Below are 22,551 nucleotides of genomic sequence, written 5' to 3'. Positions count from 1 at the left end.
CATTCAATAGTTCATAGATATCTCTGTAATATCCATCTGACTCCTCCTGACGTGTCGGGGCTCGATGCATCTCAAGATTCTGCGTTTATACAAAAATCAGAGTAATAAGAATACATGATTCATCACGTTTTAAAAAACGCCATAGTTAAGATTGGATTAGAAAATCACAAACTCATAGAGAAAGGTGTCGAAGCCTCCGCTGCCAAGATGAGATGTCCCCCTGGTCATCTGTCGTATCTGCACAGCCTCACGCTGCTGTCTGAACCGCGTGGCCGCTGTCCGTTCATCCTCATTGATCTACAGCCACGTCTCGTGTGGGATTCCCGAAGGCTTCGACGAGCCGGTCCTAAAAGCCTTCTGAGATGCATCTCGTCGATGTTTCACGGTGTCCCGTGCAATACCCTTGATCCACCTCCTCGAAACAATGTCAGAACTCGGAGCAGGCTGGTACTCTCTCAGGATGGTCTCCACTATGTAAGTGACTTTGTCCTTTTCTTGCTGATCCCAAGACGTCAGAATGCTGGTTGAAAATTGTAGCTCCACGAGCTGTCGAATCTGCTGTCTCATCTCAGTCGCGACTCTATCCATGTCAACAGAACCATTTGGCCGTACAGTATAGAGCTTGGAGGCACTAGGATTGTGTGCCCCCCAAGGTGTCCGAGGTGTGCCAAGAGGTGTGTCGAGCGGTGTGCCTGGGTAGGACGGGGGTCGTGAGTGAGGAGGGGTCGAAGCATCTGTGGACCCTCCTCCACAACAACCACCACCTCCACCTGACGATCACCGAGATCGGCGAGTGCGCCTATGCTGCGGAGATGAGGACGTACCCGCCTCTGCCCCACCCCTAGGTGTCGATGCAGCCGTGATGGGAGAAGCAAGCGTCGTACCCATAGGCGTCCCCCCCCTAGGCGTCGGACCCTCGGGTGTGAAGCCTGGAGGCATAGTACTCGTGCCTCTGGCTACCCAGTACTAAGAAGCCTCAACCATCTGAGCAGGCGTCATCCGTGTAACGAAGCACATGAATGCATCTGCACTCATAGAAGCGGGATCTGGAAACTGGTCTGCCATACTAAAGTCCTGCACAAAGAAAGTAAAATAAAGCGTCAGAACAGAGTTGTTTAAATTAACTTTAAGCTTAATTTTAAATCAACGTCTTCACACAAACACTTACAGGCCTAGGCCTCGACGAGTGAGGCATCATCGATAAGATCTTGCACCATTTCATCGTCTATCTCTAATTGCAAATATAACTCTACTCCAACTCGTTCTGGCAGATTGTCTTCATCCATTGCATCTTCATCTACAAGTGTCAATTCTGGCTCGTCTGCATCATCCCTCGTATATCTGTCAGCTTCCTCTGCCATACCTTCATCCATCTCATCTAATGTCACAGTAGTATGGACGTCGTCTGACTGACTTTCCTCCAGGAGATCTTGCCCTTCAAATACTTGTTTATTTCTTGGAGCAACTTGAACCACAAACCACCATTGTCGCTCTCAAGGGTTCGATACAAAGACCACTTGCTCGCAATGTTCGGGGAGAGAAAATGTGTCGCTCGCATCTGTCCAAACCTTTGTAGAATCTATTTGCACAAGTTTGTTTCCATCTCTGCATACCGTTGCATTGCGACCAGAAGTAAACACCTTGAACCACTTCACATCCAACAAAAACATCTCAAACCGCCTGAAGCTTACTTTCAGGATATCTGACACCAGACCACAGTAATCTAGGTTGCTAGTGCTCTCATTCGTGTCTCTGGCGCTAGCCCTGCTCTTTTGCATGAAACTAACCATTACCCCACTGTCAAACTTGTTTCTTCTGCTGTCAATTTGTTGTGTTCTGAAATACTTTCCATGCGACCACAATGCCATGTATGTATGATACTTCCAGTCACATCCAATAGCCAGCTCTTCCTCTTCTAGAGATATGGGTTCTCCGATCTGTAGAGCTGCTCTCACTGTCTTGTCCAACCATGCCATTGTAGGGAATTCAGGTAGAGGAGCGAGATAATCTGGCAAGGGTAAACCTCTAGTCATTCGGCTTCGCCTGAAATCCTGTCTCTCCCTATTGCGTCTCTCTTTCTCTTGTTCGTACCTTTCAAGCCATTTTTGCATCGGCGCTGAATTTAGTATACAGAACTTCATGATCTTTTCTCACATGGCATCATTCATTTTCTTTGGCATCCCTTGCCCTTGCAACTCCTCTCCTACCAGTCTTGCAACCTCCTCATCGCTCCACAGTCGAGGCATTTTTGGGTCAGAAACGGATAGAACTTCGGTCGTCAATACAAGAGACACTTGCACCAGCCATCCTTCTACCATGCTCCCCTCTGGACGTTCTTTTTGGCGAACAAATCCCTTAATTGTTTTCATGAACCGCTATAGAAATAACATCCAACAGCTGTGGACTATATCTGCCACTACAACCTCATCTACTACATGGACGAGCAAGTGCATTTGGATAGTAAGGCAGCTCGTGGGTAGATACTTCTCAATCATGCAAACTGCCTCAATGGAGTTAGCCCTTGAGACATTGCATATATCCTGTTGGCATCCTGAACTCTGAAATCACCCTTTTAACTTGTCGCTCTTTGTTTTTTAGCAATACCCATGGCGCTCTTGGAAGTTTTATTTGGCCAGCTGCATTGGTGAAAGGCCACAGCTCTGGCATCTTTCCAACTGACTGCAAATCATCTTGTGAAGCTTGATTGTATTTCATTCCCATGATTGTCTTCCAGAGGAGCTCTCCCACATTCTTGAATATATGCATTGGATCCAGCAAATGGTTAATTAGTAGATCACCCCAGTACGACAACGTATGGAGAATGGACAAACATTTCATTCCTGGAACAGGTTGCCCCTGATGTTGCTCCCATCGGCGACGCCACTCTTGTACATGCATAGGATGACATTCGATGCGACCAAGCTGACCTTCGTGCAAGTGCTGGCCATCTAGAAGATAACGGTGGTGGCCTTGATAAATTGTCTTTCGAAGAGAGGCAGAATAGCGCACATCCAAAGACTGCCCGCAAATTGGACATGCATTGTATCCCGAAGTTGTTATCCTTGCATATATTAAAGCATGAATCAGGCCAAGGCAAAGTGATTGCGAATGGCGAGAATTTTATAAATCAAGAACCATTACCAAAAGCTTCTCCGTATCCTGGCCAATCATGCATAGTCCACATAAGAAGCCCATGGATCCTTGCATGTTGTTGTCCTACTGGTTCAACCGCATCTGCTATGTCAATTCCATGCCATAACTCCTAGAGCTCGTCAACTAGTGGAGCTAGATAAACATCCATGTTTTTTGCCTTGAACTTACCAGGTATAATCAAGCTTAATATCAAATGACCCTTCTTGATGGCAAGCCGCGGTGGGAGGTTGTAATTGATAAGGCACATAGGCCAAGTGCTCCATGACGAGCTTCTCAAGCCAAATGGATTGACTCCATCCATTGCCATGCCCAAACGCAAATTGCGTGGTTCACTCTTAAAATGAGGCCAGGTATCTTCAATGTGCCTCCAGGCCTTTGAATCAGCAGGCACCCTAAATGTTGCGTCAGTGGATCTATTCGTAGAATGCCACCGCATCAAATTTGCAATGGAACCACAACGAAACATGCTTTTTATCCTAGGAATAATAGGGAAATGCCGCAACACTTTAGTTGGCACTGTCTCGCCAACTGTATCTTGTTTGTAGCACATTGCTCCGCACTTAGGACGGGACAGACAATGTGCAAATTCATTGCGAAAAAGAATGCAATCATTTGGACATGCATGAATCTTGTTGTAGTCCAAGCCAACAGAGGTCAATAGTTGCTTTGCGTCTGGCCTGGAGGGGGGCATTTCATTGCCATCCGGGAGAAGTTGCTCCCGCAACAACTTGTTTAAGCCACATTAAATTAAAAAGCTCTCCAAGCACGTCACCATTGCAATCGGATAATCTCTTTTGTAAATTACGTACCTAAACAAAGCTGTGACGCTTGCATCTGACCACCCGTACACTGACTGAAGATTCAAAAACGCCAGACAAGTACAAAGCGTCGATATTTTGGTGCCTTCATAAATTGGTTGACGTGCCAACTTTCTCAACATGTCTTCAGGAGATAGGCACACGGCTTCCGGTGCTGCTTCGTTAGCGTTCTTCTCTCTTGTCTGGAAGAAGGCATCCAGCATCTCCTCCATGCCGTCGTCTTTTATCTATAAGTCCTTTTCTGCTTCCATCCTTGGCTCTATATTGGTCGGACCTTCACGCATAATCCTTTCTCTCTCTCTCTTTCTCTCTCTCTCTCTCTCTCTCTCTCTCTCTCTCTCTCTCTCTCTCTCTCTCTCTCTCTCTCTCTCTCTCTCTCTCTCTCTCTCTCTCTCTCTCTCTCTCTCTCTCTCTCTCTCTCTCAGATGTAGGTGCTATGTCATGAAAATCAATGCCCGTTCCATAAGAGTCGTATCGTAGAGTCTGTACGGTTTCTTTAGCAAACTCTCCGTACTTGTGCACATGCTCATTACATATCCTACGCTTGTGCAGGATTTGATACTTGCAGAGCGTGCACGAGCATGCAATCTTTTCCTCCATGTTAGTTGATGACGTTGGCATCTACAATGATTATGAATGTTGTTTTAATATATATACTCATCACAATGTAAACTACCTCGCATTCTCTAGTCTTGCCCAATCTCCGTACACCTCGGTCCAGAGGTGTACGGAGATCAGGACCATCGGGTCAAAATCTTGTCTTTATTGGTCAAATCCTATATGGGTAGACACATACGTGCACTCCCAGGTGTACATGCCAATGCATGTAGCGGGCAAAAGCCCTTTGCCTCTTTTAGTTCCATAGTTTCTTCAACATCCAACGGCTATCTCCCTTTCTCTCTCTCTCAATCTCGCTCTCGCTATCTCTCTTTCTCTCTCTATTTTCCTATTTCCCTATCTCTCTCTCTGTCTCGCTCTCCACTTCTTTATCTCTCTCTCTTTCTATTTCCCTATTTGACCTACGGCTTGTGTATTTGGCATTTCTTCTATCCGTTTGACGTACGGCTTGCCATACGCGCTCTTGACATTGCTTTAAGACTACCCAATGGACTACGACTTGTGTATTTGGCGTTTCTTCTATCTGTTTGACGTAGGGCTTGCCATATGTGCTCTTGACATTGCTTTAAGACTACCTAATGGACTACGGATGGTTTCAGTAGGCATAGAAGTCATTTCCAAAATCCGTTTGCGTTTTTCCGTAGAAAAGCTCAACCGGATTGGACCTACGGCTTGTGTATTTGGCGTTTTGTCTATCCGTTTGACCTACGGCTTGCCATATGCGCTCTTGACATTGATTTAAGACTACCTAATGGACTACGGATGGTTTCAGTAGGCATGCCATACGCGCTCTTGACATTGCTTCTATGCCTAACTTATGGACTACGGATGGTTTTAGTAGGCATAGAAGTCATTTCCAAAATCCGTTTGCGTTTTTTCGTAGAAAAACGCAAACGGATTTGACCTACAGCCGGCCTTTCATTTCCTTGCAATCTCTCAACAAATATTCTAAATCTCTGAGAAAAATCTTCTACCAACATTGGTCCCTGTTTGATGCGTTGTAACTTCCTTAAAATATCTGTAGGAGTTTTCTCCTTCCGGAATATTTGTAGAAAAGCCAAACTAAGTGCAGCATAAGTAGCAAAGTGAGCCATGCCATATTGGCTGAACCAGCTCATGGACTTGCCTTCCAAGGCAGCTGCTAATTGCTATAATTTTATAGGATCTGTAAACATCACATGGTATCCACTTGCTTGCCAGCGGGTTTCAAATTGTGCTACATGACAATCTGCATCCTCTTTGGGCTTCCCTTTGAACTTGGGTGATTTGATTTGCGGGCTAGGAGGTGGTTGAGCCATGGGGATGGGCTTTGGGAGTCTTACACGTCTTTGCCTGCTAGAACCTCTTAATGGGTCAAATTGGAGTCGCCTTCTACTTCGTGCAGGTCCTCCTGTCAAGAGTAGTGCCCCCACAAGTTGCCTCACTGCCCTGTCCTCTACTTCTCCAGAACCCTCCTCACCAGAATTTACCAGCCGTTCTTGAGGTTGTGGATCAGTTTCTTCATCTACAATCACATCCTCATAGTGGAACGGATCTATATTGCCTGCTCTGACTTGAGCCCGTGTGTAATATATACGAGAGTGTCTTCTACCAAGCTCGAACATGCATTATCACCAGAATGAGATTCATGAACCGAAGAATAATAACTGATAACTGCATACGTCCTAAGCCACGAGAACTAAAACGACAAGATCGCCAAATGTGTTGTGGTTCATCAACACAGGAAATGCATAGTGCATCACAATTCTTTCAGCGTCTCATAACTCAGAAATAATACACAGAAGTACTAACATCATACTGAAGGTGAGAGATAGAAGAAATTGATAACTAAGAATTAAGATAACAAGAGTGCTTCATTGATCAAGAAGAGCTACAACATCTCTGAATACAACTGCGCTATCACAACTCCCAGAACCGACTTATAACCACCATACAAAACAAACTGGTAATAACAACCTCAGTCTTGATATATCATAACTGTTAAATATCCGATTTAAACAACATCGACTAACTATGATCCGACTGACTACATCCGATGAAGCACTTCCGACTTACTACTAAATTGGCACTCTGATAGGCCTGTCAACACATGTATACACCTCCTACATGCTATCGATGTAGGATCTCACATGAGATTTAAGGCCAATGACCATAACGAACCATAACCATAACTTAAAAGCATAACCATAACCGAACAATATAACCACTTTGATCATAACCAGAAACAAAATTAACAAAAACCATAAGCATAACTAGAAAGTTAAACATAACCATAAACAAAACGTGAACCATAACTATGTCTATACAAGAATATGAGAAATAACCATGTCTATACAATGACAATGACAATAACCATAACCATAACCATAAGGAAAACAATAACTGTCTGAAAAATAATCATAACCATATATATATGTCTATACAAAAGGAGACACAGTAGCGTGTGTGTGTCTCACAAAGCATATATATGAAATCCAGTCCACTAATGACTAGGCGTCACAACCTGCACATAGGACAACTCACAAAATTAGTATTGATATTACTTCACAGATACTTACTTAATTAAATCAACTCACACATATTAATGTCTCACCTCAAGCGATCAGCGAGACTGTAAGGCCGCCCAATCTACAGGCTCTCCTGAAGCATCAAGATCATTCAATACTTCATAGATACCTCTGCGATATCCATCTGACTCCTCCTGACGTATCGGGGCTCGATGCATCGCAAAATTCTGTGTTTATACAAAAATCAGAGTAATAAGAATACATGATTCATCGCGTTTTAAAAAACGCCATAGTTAAGATTGGATTAGAAACTCACAAACTCATAGCGAAAGGTGTCGAAGCCTCCGCTGCCAAGATGAGATGCCTTCCTGGTCATCTGTCATATTTGCCCGATCTCACGCTGCTGTGTGAACCACGTGGCTGCTATCCGCTCATCCTCTCTGATCTGCAGCCACATCTCGTGTGGGATGCCCGAAGTCTTCGGCGAGCCGGTCCTGAAAGCCTTCCGAGATGCATCTCGTCGATGTTTCACGGTGTCCCGTGAAACACCCTTGATCCACCTCCTCGAAACGACGTCAGAACCCAGAGCAGACTGGTACTCTCTCAGGATGGTCTCCACTATGTACGTGACTTTGTCCTTTTCTTGCTGATTCCAAGACGTCAGAATGCTGGTCGAAAACTGTAGCTCCGCGAGCTGGCGAATCCGCTGTCTCATTTCAGTCCCGACTCTATCCATGATAACAGAACCATCTGGTCGTACAATATAGATCTTGGAGGCACTAGGATCGTGTGCCCCTCAAGGTGTCCAAGGTGTGCCACGAGGTGTGTCGAGAGGTGTGCCTGGGTAGGACGGGGGTCGTGAGCGAGGAGGGGTCGAAGCATCTATAGACCCTCCTCCACAGCAACCACCACCTCCACCTAACGATCGCCGAGATCGGCGAGTGCGCCTGTGCTGTGGAGATGAGGGCGTATCCACCTCTGCCCCACCCCTAGGAGTCAATTCAATCGTGATGGGAGAAGCAGGCGTCGTACCCATAGGCGTCCCCCCCCAGGCGTCGGACCCTCGGGTGTGAAGCCCGGAGGCGTAGTACCCGTGGCTCTAGCTACCCAGTACTGAGAAGCCTCTGCCATCTGAGCAGGCGTCATCTGTGTAACGAAGCCCATGAATGCATCTGCACTCATAGAAGCGGGATCTGGAAACTGGTCTGACATACTAAAGTCCAGCACAAAGAAAGTAAAATAAAGCCAGTCTTGTATCCTCCTCATCGCTCCACAGTCGAGGCATTTCTGGGTCAGAAACGGATAGAAATTCGCTCATCAATACAAGAGACTCTTGCACCAGCCATCCTTTTACCAAGCTCCCCTCTGGACGCACTTTTTGGCGAACAAAACCCTTAAGTGTTTTCATGAACCGCTCTAGAAAGAACATCCAATGGCTGTGGACTATACCTGCCACTGCAACCTCATCTACTACAGGGACGAGCAAGTGCATTTGGATATTTAGGCAGCTCATGGGTAGATACTTCTCAATCATGCAAACTGCCTCAATGGAGTTAGCCCTTGAGACATCGCATATATCCTGTTGGCATCCTGAACTCTGAAATCACCCTTTTAACTTGTCGCTCTTTGTTTTTTAGCAATACCCATGGCGCTCTTGGAAGTTTTATTTGGCCAGCTGCATTGGTGAAAGGCCACAGCTCTGGTATCTTTCCAACTGACTGCAAATCATCTTGTGAAGCTCGATTATCTTTCATTCACATGATTATCTTCCATAGGAGCTCTCCCACATTCTTGAATATATGGATTGGATCCAGCAAATAGTTAACTAGTAGATCACCCCAGTACGGAAACGTATGGAGAATGGACAAACATTTCATTCCTGGAACAGGTTGCCCCTCATGTTGCTCTCATCGGCGACGCCACTCTTGTACATGCATAGGACGACATTCGATGCGACCAAGCTGACCTTCGTGTAAGTGATGGACATCTGGAAGATAACGGTGGTGGCCTTGATAAATTGTCTTTCGAAGAGAGGCAAAATAGCGCACATCCAAAGATTGCCCGCAAATTGGACATGCATTGTATCCCGAAGTTGTTAGCTGTGCATATATTAAAGCCTGAATCAGGCCAAGGAAAATTACTTGCGAATGGCAAGAATTTTGTAAATCAAGAACTATTACCAAAAGCTTCTCCGTATCCTGGCCAATCATGCATAGTCCACATAAGAAGTCCATGGATCCTTGTATGTTGTTTTCCTACTGGTTCAACCGCATCTGCTATGTCGATCATATGCCATAACTCCTAAAGCTCGTCAACTAGTGGAGCTAGATAAACATCCATGTTTTTTGCCTTGAACTTACCAGGTACAATCAAGCTTAATATCAAATGACCCTTCTTGATGGCAAGCCACGGTGGGAGGTTGTAATTGATAAGGCACATAGGCCAAGTGCTCCATGACGAGATTCTCAAGCCAAATGGATTGACTCCATCCATTGCCATGCCCAAACGCAAATTGCGTGGTTCACTCTTAAAATGTGGTGAGGTATCTTCAATGTGCCTCCAGGCCTTTAAATCAGCAGGCACCCTAAATGTTGCATCAGTGGATCTATTCCTAGAAGGCCACCACATCAACTTTGCAATGGAACCACAATGAAACATGCTTTTTATCCTAGGAATAATAGTGAAATTCCGCAACACTTTAGCTGGCACTGTCTCGCCAACTACATCTTGTTTGTAGGGCATTGCTCCGCACTTAGGACAATCTGTGAATTCATTGAGAAAAAGAATGCAATCATTTGGACATGCATGAATCTTGTTGTAGTCCAAGCCAACAGAGGTCAATAGTTGCTTTGCGTCTGGCCTGGAGGGGGGCATTTCATTGCCAGCCGGGAGAAGTTGCTCCTGCAACAACTTGTTTAAGCCACATTAAATTAAAAAGCTCTCCAAGCACGTCACCGTTGCAATCGGAAAATCTCTTTTGTAAATTACGTACCTAAACAAAGCAGTGATGCTTGCATCTGACCACCCGTAGACTGACTGAAGATTCAAAAACGCCAGACAAGCACGAAGCGTCGATATTTTGGCGCCTTCATAAATTGGTTGACGTGCCAACTTTCTCAACATGTCTTCAGGAGATAGGTGCACGGCTTCCGGTGCTGCTTCGTTAGCGTTCTCCTCGCTTGTCTGGAAGAAGGCATCCAGCATCTCCTCCATGCCGTCGTCTTCTGTCTGTAAGTCCTTTTCTGCTTCCATCCTTGGCTCGATATTGGTTGGACCTTCACGCATAATCCTTTCTCTCTCTCTCTCTCTCTCTCTCTCTCTCTCTCTCTCTCTCTCTCTCTCTCTCTCTCTCTCTCTCTCTCTCTCTCTCTCTCTCTCTCTCTCTCTCTCTCTCTCTCTCTCAGATGTAGGTGCTATGTCGTGAAAATCAATGCTCGTTCCATAGGATTCGTATCGTAGATTCTGTACGGTTTCTTTAGCAAACTCTCCGTACTTGTACACATGCTCATTACATATCCTACGCTTGCGCAGGATTTAATACTTGCAGAGCGTGCACGAGCATGCAATCTTTTCCTCCATGTTAGTTGATGACGTTGCCATCTACAATGATTATGAATGTTGTTTTAATATATATACTCATCACAATGTAAACTACCTCGCATTCCCTAGTCTTGCGCAACCTACGTACACCTCGGTCCAGAGGTGTACGGAGATCAGGACCACCGGGTCAAAATCTGGTCTTTATTGGTCAAATCCTATATGGGTAGACACATACGTGCACTCCCAGGTGTACATGGCAATGCATGTAGCAGGCAAAAGCCCTTTGCCTTTTTTAGTTCCATAGTTTCTTCAACATCCAACGGCTATCTCCCTTTCTCTCTCTCTCAATCTCGCTCTCGCTATCTCTCTTTCTCTCTCTATTTTCCTATTTTCCTATCTCTCTCTCTGTCTCGCTCTCCACTTCTCTATCTCTCTCTCTTTCTATTTTTCCTATTTGACCTACGGCTTGTGTATTTTGGCGTTTCTCCTATCCATTTGATGTACCGCTTACCATACGCGCTCTTGACATTGCTTTAAGACTACCTAATGGACTACGGATGATTTCAGTAGGCATAGAAGTCATTTCCGAAATCCGTTTGCGTTTTTCCGTAGAAAAACTCAATCGGATCTGATCTACGGCTTGTGTATTTGGCATTTCTTCTATCCGTTTGACCTACAGCTTGCCATACGCGCTCTTGACATTTCTTTAAGACTACCTTATAGACTACGGATGGTTTCAGTAGGCATAGAAGTCATTTCCGAAAGGCGTTTGCGTTTTTCCATAGAAAAACGCAACCAGATTTGACCTACAGCTTGTGTATTTGGCGTTAATTCAAACCCATTGACCTACGGCTTGCCATATATGCTCCTGACATTGCTTTAAGACTACTTAAAGAACTACGGATGGTTTCGGTAGACATAGAAGCCATTTCCGAAGTCCGTTTGCGTTTTTTCGTAGAAAAATGCAACCGGATTTGATCTACGGCTTGTGTATTAGGCGTTTCTTCTATCCGTTTGACCTACGTCTTTCCATACGCGCTCTTGACATTGACTAAAGACTACCTAATTATCTATGGATGGTTTCAGTAGGCATAGAATCCATTTCCGAAGTCCATTTGCGTTTATTCGTAGAAAAACGCAACTAGATTTGACCTACGGCTTGTGTATTTGACGTTTCTTCTGTCCGTTTAACCTAAGGCTTGCCATACGCAATCTTGACATTGCTTTAAGACTACTTAATGGATTACGGATGGTTTCGGTAGGCGTAGAATCAGTTTCCGAAGTCCGTCCATGTTTTTTCGTGATAAAACGCAACTGGATTTGACCTACGGCTTGTGTATTTGGCGTTTCTTCTATCCGTTTGACCTACGGTTTTCCATACGCGCTCTTGATATTTCTTTAAGACTACCTAATGAGCTACGGATGGTTTCGGTAATCATAGAATCAATTTCCAAAGACCGTCTGCGTTTTTCCGTAGAAAAATGCAACCGGATTTCACCTACGGCTTGTGTATTTGACGTTTCTTCTGCCCGTTTGACCTACGGCTTGCCATAGACACTCTTGACATTGCCTTAAGACTACCTAATGGACTACGGATGGTTTCGGTAGACATAGAAGCCATTTCCGAAGTCTGTTTACGTTTTTCTATAGAAACACGCAACTGGATTTGATCTACGACTTGTGTATTTGGCGTTTCTTCTATCCGTTTGACCTACGGCTTTCCATACGCGCTCTCAACATTGCCTAAAGACTACCTAATCGTCTACGGATGGTTTTAGTAGGCAAAGAAGCCATTTCTGAAGTCCGTTTGCGTTTTTCTACGTCTGAAGTCCGTTTGCGTTTTTCCGTAGAAAAACGCAACCGGATTTGACCTACGGCTTGTGTATTTGGCGTTAATTCAAATCCATTGACCTACGGCTTGCCATACACGCTCTTGACATTGCTTTAAGACTTCTTAATGAACTACAGATGGTTTCGGTAGGCATAGAAGCCATTTCCGAAGTCTATTTGCGTTTAACCGTAGAAAAAAACGCAACTAGATTTGACCTACGGCTTGTGTATTTGGCGTTTCCTCTATCCGTTTGACCTACGGCTTTCCATATGTGCTCTTGACATTGATTTAAAACTACCTAATGGACTACGGATGGTTTCAGTAGGCATAGAAGTCATTTCCGAAATCCGTTTGCGTTTTTCCGTAGAAAAACGCAACCGAATTTGACCTACGGCTTGTGTATTTGGCGTTAATTCAAACCCATTGACCTACGGCTTGCCATACACGCTCTTGACATTGCTATAAGACTACTTAATGAACTACGGATGGTTTCGGTAGGCATAGAAGCCATTTCCGAAGTCCGTTTGCGTTTTTCCGTAGAAAAACGCAACCGGATTTGACCTACGGCTTGTGTATTTGGCGTTTCTTCTATCCTTTTGACCTACGGCTTGCCATACGTGCTCTTGAAATTTTATAAAGACTACTTAATCATCTACGGATGGTTTCAATAGGCATAGAAGCCATTTCCGAAGTCCGTTTGAGTTTTTTCGTAGAAAAACCCAAGAGGATTTAACCTACGGCTTGTGTATTCGGCGTTAATTCAAACCCATTGACCTACAGCTTGCCATGCACGCTCTTGACATTTCTTTAAGACTACTTAATGAACTACGGATGGTTTCGGTAGGCATAGAAGCCATTTCCGAAGTCCGTTTACGTTTTTTCGTGAAAAAACGCAACCGGATTTGACCTACGGCTTATGTATTTCGCGTTTCTTCTATCTGTTTGACCTACGGATTTCCATATGCGCTCTTGACATTTCATTAAGACTACCTAATCGTCTACGGATGGTTTCAGTAGGCATAGAAGCCATTTTCGAAGTCTGTTTGTGTTTTTCGTAGAAAAACGCAACCGGATTTGACCTACGGCTTGTGTATTGGACGTTTCTTCTGTCCGTTTAACCTACGGCTTGCCATACACGTCTGGACATTGCCTTAAGACTACCTACTGGACTACGAATGGTTTTGGTAAGCGTAGAATCAGTTTTCGAAGTCCGTCTGCGTTTTTCTGTAGAAAAATGCAATCGGATTTGACCTACGGCTTGTGTATTTGGCGTTTCTTCTATCCGTTTGACCTACGGCTTGCCATACGCGCTCTTGACATTGCCTAAAGACTACCTAATGGACTATGGATGGTTTTGGTAGGGATAGAATCAGTTTTCGAACACCGTCTGCGTTTTTCCGTAGAAAAACGCAACCGGATTTGACCTACGGCTTGTGTATTTGACGTTTCTTCTGTCCGTTTGACCTACGACTTTCCATACATGCTCTTGACATTGTCTTAAGACTACCTAATGGACTACGGATGGTTTCGGTAGGCATAGAAGCCATTTTCGAAGTCCGTTTGCGTTTTTCCATAGAAAAACGCAACCGGATTTGACCTACGACGCAGAAGCGGTTTATGAAGTCCGTTTGCATTTTTCCGTAGAAAACCCCAACCGGACTTAAGAAACGGCTTGTATTTTGGAGGTTTCTTCTATCTGTTTGACCTACGGCTTGTTATATGTCCCCGCCCAACCTTTTTTGAGGAGGAAGCTTCTCTCTAAGAGCAATGACGGCGCTGTTGTTGCTCCCTAGAGGACTTTCATCTGTAAAGGTGAGAGTTGAGCTTCGAATGTATTTTGAGCTAGTCAAATGAAGTCATAGGCTGCATCAGATGATCCAGGTCACTTTGGCTCGACATGCACAACACCCGGTCAGACTACTGACCATGGAGGAGATTGATGAGGTCCACCAACGACAAATGCTGGATCTCCTATGATCTACCTATCCCAGCTAGTTGTTTTAGCAGCTTAGTCCACACCCAGCAGTTTAGGATTCCATAATATTTTATTTTGTCATCTTGTTATTCTGACTTTGTATCAGTCTACCACATTGTAACTTTCTGGTCTTATAGGTCACTTTGGCCATTTGAAGAGTTAATAGAACATTTCATTTCATTTCTTTCTTTAATTTTAATTTTTTACGCAAACCAAAACTCTCTCTCTCTCTCTCTCTAGTTTTAATTTCCTACGCACATTTTTCTCTCTCTATCTCTCTCTTTAATTTCCTACACACACACACTTCTCTCTTTATCTCTCTCTCTCTCTATCTCTCTCTTTAATTTCCTACACACACACACACACTTCTCTCTTTCTCTCTCTCTCTCTCTTTCCTACACACACACACACACACACTTCTCTCTCTCTCTCTCTCTCTCTCTCTCTCTCTCTCTCTCTCTCTTTCCTACACACACACACACACACCGCTCTCTCTCTCTCTCTCTCTCTCTTTCCTACACACACACATACACCGCTCTCTCTCTATCTCTATCTCTTTCCTCCACACACACACACACGATGTGGAGAGAGAGAGAAAGAGAGGGGTTGGGGGGGGGGGGGGGGGGGGGGGGGGAGAGTGGCATAATACTGCTGTGCAGGTTTTGGCCAAGATCTGAGAACGCGCGCATTGAGGGCGAAAATAGCCCCTTCGCGCGGGTTCGGCTTTTTTTCCCCCAAATTCTTTGCGTCGATATGTCCGTCGATATCAGCGTCGACAACTGCATCGATATACGCGTGGAAAACTTTACCTTTCTACGCTTCTATCCACAGTCATATCGATGGAGTTATCGACGAATGGTAAGAACGTCGATATGGACGTGGAAAGGCACGAGCGTTGATGTATAAGGCGTCGATAACTTTGGGTTATGTTGTAGTGAATGAAGGTAACGAAGAGGCCAAAATCATCTACATCGACGTCCACCGCGAGGAGGTCATCCATATCAAAGGATGAAAAAGATCGATAAGGGCTCTCTTTCCTAAGGAATCTTCAAGTAAAGGTATAGCCTCTACTCCTAAGTGGCCAAAAGAGACTGCTCAAGCCAAAGTAAAGGAAGGGCTAGGCCAGTGCTGAAACACATGACCCCAAAGGAAGAAGCACCTGGCCACACTAGTGCTTCAAGTTCGAGAAGTAGAGTCGTGCCTAGTTTGCCAAAACGGAGATCATCCAAGGCAAAGCAGTGGAAGGTTGCCTATCGATTCGCACGACGCATGTGAGTGCTGCCAGTCTATTTCGACAACCTCGAAGCAGAAGTGGTATGAAGGTCCCATGCCCTAAGGAGGAGTGGTTTGGCTACTGCCCTTGCTGCTTTGGAGGGTGGACAAAGGATCTTCCTCCTCTCCCCGTACAACTTATCCTGAAGAAACTATCCACCACAGGTGAGACCCAAGGGGTTGGAGGCGAGTTACAGTTGAGTGGAGTGGAGTTCTTGCAGCACGTCGACTATGTTAATTACTTGCATCTGCTGCTAGCTAAAAGACTAGGAGTAGTCAAACGCGTTGCCATCATCCTGTACATGCTGAGCGACGAAGGGAAGGTGGAACCTATGAAGGGTGATGACCTCTTGTGGATGTGTTGTCATGTCAACACTGGTATGGTAAGAGTGTGAGTAATCACTCTACCCTTTGTGCATAATGGATAACGGACCAACCGCCTTCCCATTTACGTTTCTGCAACACATTCATGTGAATATTTATGTAGATAGAAAAATCTTCTATCAACAAAATATTGTGTATTTGTTTGGTGTTGTGGTGCTAAGAGAAATCCTTAGCTTCCCAAACCCTATTATTCTCCTCATGTTGGATTACCACCACTCTTCAATGTTTTCATTTTTATCCTGTTTTAAATCTATCCACCCCACCTTGTAAGAAAGTCGTTATGCACCACTGAGTAATTTGTGATATATATATATATATATATATATATATATATATATATATATATATATATATATATATATATATTTAAAGTTTTTAATTTCTTGCTCATTGAGTTACTACCATGGCAAGTGTCTCTTTCCCCACATTCATTGGAAAGAAGGGAGAAGACACCACCACAGATTTTCTGGATGACTTTGACATTGCTTGTGTGGTTTCCAACAAGGATGATGATGCATCACGACTACAAATTTTTCTTCTACTGACGAAAGTAGAGGCCAAGTCTTGATACAACGCTTTGCCCCAAGCTACCAAGAATGCATGGGATATACTACGTGCTACCTTTGTGAAGAGGTTTGGTGAAGGCACAACCTCATAAAAGTTATGGCAGCTGCTGACAGAGTTAAAGCAGGGAGATCTGCTAGAGTATGCCACTTATGAATCCAAGTTTGTGGATTTGTGGGAGCGATGGGTTGCCTCACTAGAGGAAGGTGAAGGAGAGCCTAATTTCTTGAAGAGGGACCGTTTCATTGCTGGCCTATAGTCGCCTCTTAAAGAGAAAGTGAAGGGGAGATTCCCTACAATGTATGAGTTGGCAGTGGAAGTAGCCCACCTTAAAGACAAGAAGTTGTGCATGCAAGCAAGATTCAACGAGTCAGAGGAATCGCGCTCAATCCGACTAGCCCCAGTGACTGCAACAGCCGCTCATGGAACCCAACCACAAGAGGCATTAGAAGAGTAGCAAGACCCGTTGAACCGCATCACTACTCAGCTTGAAATTTTATCCGTGCATCTGATGCAGCAAGGACATGCACCTGTCAAAAATCCGGAGCAAGATAGAGGACAACGAAGGCTACACCAAGATTACCACTTCTACAATTGTGGGGAGGATGGCCATGGCATGTATTACTGCCCACATCTGAGAAGGCATAACTTCAATAGAGGAGGAAGATAGAATCAGATCTCCCCACCAAGGAAAATACCACCACCACCCAACCAACCAAGGCTGATTCCACCGGTCCAAATCCTTTGACCACCTTTACAACTGCCACCACCACCACAACCTCTTATTCCACCTCTACCTCTACCAGCTATTGGAAACCAAGCAGTGAGTGTCATTAGCTTGGAAGTTAAAGGAAAGACAAAGATAGAAGAGCCAATCCGAGAGAAGAACAAAGAGAAAGGAAAGGTAGAAGAAGTGGATGCCATGGGAGTGAAGAGTGCCAGGCATGAAGAATCCTCTCAAAGGGAGGAGAACATGAAAGGAAAAGGTGAATCTAGCAAACATGCATCTAAGCCTCGATGGAAGATCGACATTGTGGGTTTTCCACTGGGTGAGTATGCTAAACCATATGACCTAGTTCAGGATGTATTGATGCAGGGTCCAAAGATAACTTGGTCCCAGTTACTCCATCTTGCAGCAAGGATGAGGACGCAATGGACGAAGATGGTAAGTACAAGAAAATCAAGACCAAGGATAGCTGGGGCAATCTCTGGGAGGAATCTTGATGACATCCTACCCATCATGGATGCCCACATCAAGGGGAAACATATCTCAAACTTCATGAGTGGAGAAAATGATGCACCATCTAGGCCTAGAGGTAAGTAGGTCAGCACCCTGCCAAGCCAAAATGGAAAATAACGTCAGAGTGAAGTGCGTAGGCATAGTGAATGCAGTCAAAGTGAAGGCATTAAACACAGAAGTGGAGGTAGACATTTTTGTCATGCCACACAAAGGGGAGGGCTACCCTATCATTCTTGGAAGATTGGAGTACCGGAATGATTCAAATGAAGTATGCTAAAGGGAAGTCCATATTCTATGACATGAAGACTGGGAAGCAACACAAAATGATATTGGAGGCATCAAGAGACAACAACAACCTAAGAGAGCGACAATAGCATCAAAGTAATGGGGGTCATCCTCAAAGACCCAAAAAGATCGACACAATTTGAAACACCACCAGAGAACCAAGAGGGACCATCAGGTACGCAACCCTTGGTGTATACAAGTAAGTTACATTGAATGCTCTCCAGTGAGTTAAGTGGTGAAGAGAGGAAAGAACATGTCTCTATGCTAGGTAGCTTCACCACATTGTTCATTGATGGTTATGAAAAAATCACAGGCATCACATTGGTACAACACCGCACAAGACTGAAAGAAGGAAGTAAGCCTGTAGTGCAAAATCTCAGAAGGCTTGGGGTAATTTAATAAGAAGCATTGCTCAAAGAGGTAAGTAATTTGCTACAGGCAGGTTTCATTTACCCCGTTGAAGACTCAGAGTGGGTCTCTCCAGTGGTAGTCATGCCAAAGAGCAAGGTTCCTTTTTTGGGAAAGGCACAGTCGTGGAGGAGGGGAGCCACACAATTTTGCATGCTTTGGTGCATGTCGGGGCCAAGGGGACGTGGAGCATCCCTCCTGTGAGGAGGATGACAAGGCAAGCATCGTGGGCAAGTGGTGTGGACTCAAAATGGCACCCCCTCTCTCCCCCAACGCCCACGATCTCTCACAAGCAAGGCAAGGAAGCCCCATTAGCTCCTTTGATACCATTCGTTTTGGAAATGGATGCCAGTAACCGTGCTATTGGAGCAGTCCTATTACAAGACGGACGGCCGATTGCATTTGAAAGCAAGAAGCTTGATACAGCTCAGTAGAACTACTCTACTTACAAACGCGAACTCTATGCAATAGTGTCTTCCTTAAAAACATGGCGGCATTATCTGTATGGTGCTCAGTTTGAGATTGTGTTTGACCATGAAAGCATCAAATGGTTTACACAACAAACGGATTTAAAGGGTCGAAAAGCTTGGTGGACCGAGATTCTTCAGGAATATGACGCCAAGCTAAGGTATCGCAAAGGCCAGTACAATGTCATGGCGGACGCTCTAAGTCGAATGCCAGAGATTAATTTGCTCTTCTTCACGGAACTTCGTAGTGAATTTTTAGATTCTCTCAAAGGCAAATATGAGCATGATGAAACATATTCCAAAGTGTGGAGCCATGTTCAAAGGAGGGATCCTTCTCACTCCAATGACGATAGTGTACAGTTAACCTCCACACGTAGTTCTCCTTTATCAAGTGATGAGCTATAGCGATGGAAGCATTTTACCATCGACAATGGGTACCTACTCCATAAGGGGAGAGTTTGTGTACCGATCGACACAGACATTCGGCGCCAAATTATTTATGAATGTCATGATATTCCAAGTGCAGGGCACCCGGGGATTAGAAAAACTTATTCTCTCATACGACGACAATTTTACTGGCCAAGTATACATGGCTTTGTTCAAGCTTATGTCTTGCATTGCCAAAAATGTCAAGTTAAAAAAAGCAGAGCACCTGAAAGCAGGAGGACTCTTACATCCTTTGGAGATTCCCAATGGAAAATGGGAAAGCATCTCTATGGATTCTATTGTGGGTTTAGCAACCACTGTACGAGGTCATGACTCGGTATGGGTGGTCGTAGACAGGTTGACTAAACTATGTAATTTTATTCCGACCAAAGAAACAATTAAGACACAAGAATTAGCCAAGTTATTTGTGGACAATCTATACAAACTGTATGGTTTGCCAAGTAACCTTGTCAGTGACCGTGATCCTAAGGTTAACAACCACTTTTGGAGAGCAATGTTTAAACGATTGGGTACACAAATGAATCTCAGTACATCTGATCATCCAGAAACAGATGGTCAGACAGAACAAGCTCACCAGGTGCTAGAGAATATGCTAAGAGCATAGGTCAGCAAAAAACAGTCAAACTGGGAAGAATACTTACCTATTCTCCAGTTTGTCTACAACAGTGCTAAGCATGTCACAACAGGCTTTAGTCCTTTCATGCTCATGTATGGGTTTCAACCTAGGTCACCAGTTATGGTGGGGTTGGAAACCAAAAAAACTCCAACAGATTAAGGATTTTCTCCAAGACCACATGGATATGCTGAAACTTGCTCGTCAGAATGTCTGACAAGCACAGAATCGGTAGAAGAAGTACGCTAATGAGAAATGTCAGCAAGTTACCTTCGAAGAAGGGAAGGAAGTATTTTTTCGTGTGCCATAACATTCAAAAAGTTTGAAAACTGGGCCCACACCTATATTATCTCCCCGATATTGTGGGCCTTTCAAAATAATCAAGCGAGTAGGTGATCGTGCCTACTAATTATTACTACCTGCACATTCTCGCATTCATCCGGTGTTTCATGTAAGCCGTTTACGTAAGCGGTTACATGGGGACAACAATGTCATTGACCAACAGGTTTTGATTGATTTCATTGAACCTCCTACCTTACCGCATGAACCTGAACGTGTTCTCGATTATCATGAGTTGTGTACACGTCATCACGTACGTCAACAAGCCTTAATCAAGTGGAAATACCGACTTGAGGAAGGTGCCACTTCAAAAAACATTAGTGTTCTTAAGAAGAAGTTCCCCACTTTTGTTTTTGAGGACAAAAACTCTTCTTAAGGGGGGAGTAATGTCAGGACACCGCCAAGGCCGGACTAGACAAGGGCAGGGCCGGGCAAGGCAGTGTGGAAAGGGAGTCCAACTAGGGCAAATGGCCAGGGGCTATGCTATATAGTGGGTGGTTGGGTGGTGAACTCTCAGGTTCTAGCTCCCCTTATGGCCAACTAGGGCAAAGGGCCAGGGGCTATGCTATATAGTGGGTGGTTGGGTGGTGGACTCTCAGGTTCTAGTTCCCCTTGTCTTACAAAAGAGGGCTCATTTTCCCCTCCCATTCCAAGATGAAATTCTCAATGAGGTAGAAGGTCATGAACGCTACACAGTATGTGATGGCTACTCAGGCTACTTTAAGATTAGCATTGCAGAAGAAGACCAAAAAAACATAACTTTCATAACACCATGGGGATGTTTTTCTTACAGAGTGATGCCTTTTGGCCTCACCAACGCTACGGCCACATTCCAACGCTATGTAACTTTTGACTTCCATCCATACTTTGATAAGTCAATACGAGTCTTCACATATGATTTTTGCATCTACAGTTCTCACTTTCTCCATTTGAGCAAGGTTTATGATGGCTTCGCTAGGATGCAATCCTTGGGTGGCCAGCTTAACGTGGATAAGTGCCACATTGGTGAAAGCAAGGTCACTCTTCTTGGCCATGTAATTTCAGCAAAAGGGATTGAGGGTGACCCTAGCAAGATTCAAACTTTAGTATCTCTATCATCACCCACCACAGCTAAGCAATTGGTCTCTTTTCTTCAGAAGGTAAGGTATCTTAGCAGGTTCATTCACTTGCTCTCTCAGGTGGTTCTCCCTCTACAACAAGTCACCCATAGAGATGTCTTCTCATGGAGTGAAGAAAATGAGAAACAATTTACCGAAGTGAAACAAATCCTGACTACACTTCCCAACATAGCACCCCCTAGATGGGACAAACCATTTTATGTGAACCCTAGTGTAGGAAGTGATACACTTGGATCCGTACTAATCCAAAAGGACCCCCAATCCTCTTTCATGCGTCCTATCTACTTCTCTAGTCGCATCATGAACTCATAAACAAAAAATCACCGTGGTAGAGTACATGGTGCTTGCATTAATGTTTGCCACTACAAAGTTCCGCTCTTATCTATTTCCGAGACCCTTTCTAATTCTGGCAATGAAATAGGTCTTTCCGTATGTGATGCAACACATGGATGTCTCATCTAGGATCTCTAAGTGGCTTGTTAGATTACAAGAGTTTGATTACACCATGCAGGTAGAAAACTCCACCAGGGCTAGTCTAGCAGGTATTCTTATTCATCATCACTATGAGAATAAGCTAAAGGTCAACACAGAAGGTAAAGAAGTGACACCAATGGTAGAAATTCCTAAGCTAGAAAGAGATCATTCTCTTTTCTTTGATGGAGCATACAAAAGAACAGTGGACCAGTCTGCAGCTGGCATCATCATCTTCAATGAGAAAAGGGAAAAGGTATTCTCTATTGGGCAGCTGTTACACTCCCACTCCAACAATGAAGCAGAGTATGTGGCTTTAATTCTTGGATTAGAACAATGTATTTTTCAAGGGATTCAACGCCTAAATGTGTTTGGTGATGCTATGCTTTTAATAAATAAGATAAATGGTACTTGGATTTGTAAAAATTAGGTTTTACTTGGCCATTTGCGCCAAGTTAAGGACCTTTTAAGGAATTTTGAAGCAATGCAGTTAATCCCTAG

Source organism: Adiantum capillus-veneris, chromosome 1, assembly GCF_014529385.1.
Source record: "Adiantum capillus-veneris isolate H3 chromosome 1, ASM1452938v2, whole genome shotgun sequence".
In the NCBI taxonomy this organism is placed as follows: Eukaryota; Viridiplantae; Streptophyta; class Polypodiopsida; order Polypodiales; family Pteridaceae; genus Adiantum; species Adiantum capillus-veneris.
Note: the sequence above shows the minus strand (reverse complement) of the source record.